The sequence below is a fragment of the Gossypium arboreum genome, chromosome 1 (genome assembly GCF_025698485.1).
Source record: "Gossypium arboreum isolate Shixiya-1 chromosome 1, ASM2569848v2, whole genome shotgun sequence".
Lineage (NCBI taxonomy): Eukaryota > Viridiplantae > Streptophyta > Magnoliopsida > Malvales > Malvaceae > Gossypium > Gossypium arboreum.
The window spans coordinates 68,086,314-68,091,735 of record NC_069070.1 but is presented as its reverse complement, the minus strand read 5'-3'; the positions used below and the strand labels follow the sequence as shown (position 1 = coordinate 68,091,735).

The 5,422-nt window shown below is 32.4% G+C and overlaps 1 pseudogene; it reads left to right on the top strand.

The window, feature by feature from the left end:
- The first annotated feature begins 214 nt into the window (after window positions 1-214).
- LOC108480336 (flowering locus K homology domain-like) lies at window positions 215-4,446 on the top strand (annotated as a pseudogene).
- Window positions 4,447-5,422: the final 976 nt, after the last annotated feature.

Sequence of the window (5,422 nt, the reverse complement as noted above, 5' to 3'; positions counted from 1 at the left end):
TTTTTGTTTTTGTTATTTTTTATATTTTGAAATTTTTATTTTTGTTTTTGTTTTCTTACATAAAAATTATATAAAATTACAAATTTTATCTAATTCTTTTAAATATTACTTAAATTTTAAAAAATTATTTAAAATTAATATAAAGGTTATAAAAATTTAATATAAAAATTATAAAAAAGTCAAACATTAACACGTTGATGAGAAAAACAGACTGGTTTTACGTGGGGGTTTTAAGTGGCATTATCCCATCGGATATTTTTTATTTCCTTATATTTGTGAGCCTGACCCTCTAATTTTGACCCTACCCGAATTACCCTTTCGATAGCCTACTGTCGACATAGCTAGCTGCTACTCAGTTCGATTTCTATCAAATTGTTAACCCGATCGGTTCAAGACCTTTTCAAGGTATTTATCCTTTTTTTCTTTAAATTAGGGTTTCCTGGTTTTGCGTTTGAAGCGTTTTCTTTTCTTATGTTCTTCGCTTTCTAAATCGTTTATTTAATAAATGTTAGGATTTTTATTTTGCTTATTATTTGTTAGGCAGAAATCTTGTAGATTTGGATCCGCCATGGCGGCTTTGAAGGATCTTTTACCAGATGCGAAAAACTCAACGTCGACCTATTATGATCACGCGAATGATCCTTGGTTTAAACAACAGTTTAGTACGTTGAAGGAAGAGAAATCCACAGTCGTAAAGGCGAAGCCAGTACCGCCTTACTTGAAGCGCGCCAGTTTTTTTCCTTGGAAAGTTGAAGACTTTGGAGATGGAGGAGCTTTCCCTGAAATACATTAAGTAATATTTTCTTTCTTGGAACTGAATTTGATTCTTAGATAATAGTATGTTTCTTCTTAATAAATATTAAAAACCATCCCCTAAGAACTATTTTTCGTTTAATTTGTCTTGATATGGTGTGCTTGACCATATTCACTTGACTTACGACTTTATACGCAGATGAAGACAGGATGTTTGGCCCTAGTTTTATGTTTAAATATCAGTGTTGATCAACCTGATGTAATAAAAATATCTCCTTGCCCAATAATGGAGTGCTGGACTGGTATGTTTTTTGAGTCAATTCTCTCTTATTTTTGCATTTTTTCTATTTAATGAATGCTCATGATTATTCCTCAAGAAATCTTTAATAAGTTTCGTGTTATTTTAATATGTGACCGAACTAAATGCTTGTTGATTAGTTGAGCATGCATGAATTTTTAAGTTTGGATATTGTTTGCCCTTGGCTCTAAACTGTATCTGCTCCTTATTTGTCTTTACATTTGCATTGGAATGTTGAGAATTACTATAAATCCTGTCCAAGAGTGCTAATTATGATCCTACTTCAAACTGAGCTCTTCTCTATATTTCTTTTTATCAGTTGGGAAACAAGTATCTACTTTTATGTTAGGGTAAAAAAGGGAATATTTTGTAACTATAAGTAGTTTGGAACTTTTAACATATTGAACTTTTTCAAAGAGGAAGGTAAATTTTGTCATCATGTTCATCATGGGGTTATCAATCTGGTCATCATGGTGCAGATTATCATTCAAGGGGTTACCCTCCGAATACAGGGCATGAGAATGCAGTAGCCCATAACAGAGGAGGATTGGAAGAGGAAGTGGTATTTAAATTGTTTTGCCAAGCTGACAAGGTTGGTAGTTTGATAGAGAAAGGTGGTTCCGTGGTGCGGGCTATGCAGAATGACACTGGTGCAGCAATCAAGATTGCTGATACTTCTCATGATTCAAATGAGCGGATTGTAGTGATATCTGCCTGAGAGGCATGAGGACTTAATTGTCTTTTTAAATTATTTTGCTTTATAGTCTGGAGAACTGCAATATTCTTACTTATTGCTAATTGAAAAGCTTTTTGTATTTGGTTGTTTGGCTGTGAAATCTGGAACATTTTGCTTGATTTGTAGATATTATTAGATATATGTTGAAATCATGAATTTGATGGTGGATGACCTTTTCTTCGAGACAATAAGAAGTTTTACATGAGTCCCTAACTTACATTGTTCATCAAAATATAATTTGACCTTTCTTCTGCAGAATTCTACTCACTATAATAGGGTCGTCTTAATATTTACTTTATTGGACATTTTCAATTGTTGCTCTATTTGTATTTAACCTACTTTTAGAAAGTCTTTGACCTTATGTCATCTTGTTAAGTGGATTGTTATCATCTGTACTGGATATGGGATTTAGGGCACATGATTTCGATTCAATGGCACTGACTTTTACATTTTATCAAGCCTTACAATGTGCTGAGTTGATTTATTCTTTGTTCTTGGCCTAACTTTGAACTTTATTTTATTTTTTTATCTTCGCACCTAAAGAAAATATGATACCTGTCATACAAGTGTTCTCAAAAGAAGTCTTTGTTGACATATTAATGGACCAATAACCAATGAACATCTTACATTAATATATGAATGTATTTGGATCCTAATTTCTTAAAGCTCACTATGTGTTTGCCTGCTGCAGCATGCAGAGCAAAGATATTCTCCAGTACAAGATGCTGTTGTAAGAGTGCAGTCCAGAATTGCTAAGATTGGATATGAACCTGGTGCCCCAATTGTTGCTCGTCTTCTTGTACCTTCACAGCAGGTTGGTTACTTGTTTGGTAAAGGTGGTCATATTGTATCTAAAATGAGAAGAGCGACTGGTGCTAATATACGTGTATCTTCGAAAGAACAACTTTCAAAGTCTGCTGGACTCAAGAATGATGAAGTTGTACAGGTAATTGACAGTCTTAGGCATTAATTTTCTATCCTACTAGCTGTTATTTGATTGACATCAATGATATGCTTTCCTTGAATAGCTTGTTTATTCTACCGAAGTTTCTCATTCCATTATCTTACTGGTACTGTTGTCTTTCTTTTATTTTTGACTATTGTTTAGTCAATAATGTTGTGAAAGTTAGATGTTTTCTCAGAAATCATTCTCCGCCAGTGCTACACCCTTTTTATTGTTTCAACAGATTGCGACCAATTCGTACTGTTTCATCATAAGATCTGTTAGCATTTAAAAAGATATAGAATTGGAATTTGAAAATTCCATCCTAATTTTTGGAGGGCTGATTTTTTTTATTTGAATATTTTAGTTCATAGTTTGGTTTATTTTGGCAGGTCATTGGTAGTTTGCAGTCAGTTCAAGATGCAATGTTTCATATCACAGGCAGGCTTCGGGAGTCTATACTCCCAATGAAACCTCCCTTTCCAGGCATTAATCCCCTTCCCTACTTACCTCTTTACCCTGAAATGCCACCTCCATTCTTCAGGCCAAGACATAACCATGCCCCTCCATGCCCCTATCCTTCTCCAAGCGGACCTTTTAATGGCATTGACCCTTTTGTTGGTCCACCCCAACAGCTCGATCACCAACCACCATTTTTGCATGGCATGGATCACATGGGTCCACATAACGTAGGCCGCGGTCCGTATTCCTATGGTGGTGATAGACATGGACGTGGTCCCATGTTTGATGGACTATCTTCTCTAGGATCTTGGACTCCTCAGGTTGGTGGCTTGGTTTTTGACGTATCATTTTTGCCTAACTTTTAGAATAATATACTTGATGTTTCCTTTATATGTATGACATTTAATTTTTTCCTTAGTTAATATTTATTTGACAATACTGTTTATTGTCATTGATTCCTTTGATTTATATCAGGCTGGAACACCTAGGAACTGTTATTTGATTACTCTGCTGCAGGAATGGTTGTTAATGCCTTCATTGAGGTACTTGCTTTATTAAAGGATAAATTTTAAGATTTTTTGGCTGCATAAGCCCTTGAATTTATGCTAAAAGTGGAATTTATTATAATTTTATTGAAGAGTTGTGTTGTTAAATCATGATTCCTTTCTGAAGGGAACAAAATTGAAATTTACTCAGCTTGTTGCAAAGCCCAAAGTAGACTTCAAAAATGTCAAGAATGATTTAAACTCATCTCTTGAGTAAGACAAAGTTGCAGTTACCATTTGATTGTATGCTAGATATGATTATTTTGAAAAATCTATAGCCAAGAAAAAAATGAGAAATAAATATATATAAATTATGTAAGTTCTTTGTGTAGCATTTTAAGAACTTCAAAGCTCACATATGATTTGTTATACTCTATATGAGTTCATTGATTTATGTTTTTGCAATTTTAGATAAGATCATGGGTGCAGCAGCTTCAACTGACAAGTACTTATGCAGGTTTGGAGCAGGTCAATCAAGAAGCTCTGCTGGAATTAAACTGATAAGTAACTGTAGTATGCTTGTAGTTGAAGTTTCTTATAGTGAACATCATGTTGTTTATTCAGCAGAAGTTTCAAAGATTTTACTTTTTAGAAGAAAATGTATTGTAGTCATTAGATTGGGTTTTCAAAGATGATTATGTTAACGTTTTGATTAAACATTATGAAAAGTTCTCTTGTTAATGTTTTTGAACTCAAAAACAATTTAAAATGTGTCCATTGTTAGGTCATTTAAATTTTGTATGATCATTTAAGGTAAGAATGTAAATGAGATGATTAAAAAGGAAGTTGAATTTGATATGGTCTTTAGTGGCGTTTTTAGGGAAAGCCTTATTAAAGGTCATGTCTTTAGTGGCGTTTGAGAAGAAAATGTTGTTAAGGATCATGTTTTTAGCGGCGTTTGAGGAGAAAGTGCCATTAAAGATTATGTTTTTAGTGGCAGTTCAGAGAAAGTGCCGTTAAAGGTTATGTTCTTTAGCGGAGTTTTTAGCGGCACTATTATAGGCCCAAAAAAACACCGCAAAAAACTTGTTTTGCTGTAGTGTACCTATAAATAGAGACTCTGATGAAGTATTATAATCACCCCTTTTGATCAATAAACTACATTCTCTATTGCTTTTATATTTTTTTTGTTCAAAGTAATGGATTTTTTTATCAACGATTAAATTTATTCTCTATGATTTTCAATTTCTTTGACAGTAATATGTAAAGTTTTTACAGGAAGTTTTTTATTTAATGTTTTATATCGATTATTATTTTATATTCTTCTTTCATTATATGCTATCATTGTTTTGATTAACTTGTTTTACTTTTTGTTCTTAAAGATGGTGAATGAGTTGATATTGTTATTTATATGAAATCAATAATGTTTTTGAACTATGTCATACCTTCTAATGATGACTATGATGTTAAAGATTTTCGGTATATTTTATTATAATTTATTTATTATATCATATTTATTATAATTGGAGACTAATTATGACAACATAAATAGATAGATTTTAATTTAAAATTTACGCATGTTTACGATGGTGATTATGAAATAAAGAATTTATTGAGATGTTTATAAGTTCGTCCTACTAGATTTGTTGTATTCTCCGAAGTAAATATAAATATAAAGAAAATAAAATATATACTAATGGACCAATAAAAGTGGGAATATAGTAATAAATAAGAGAACAATGACA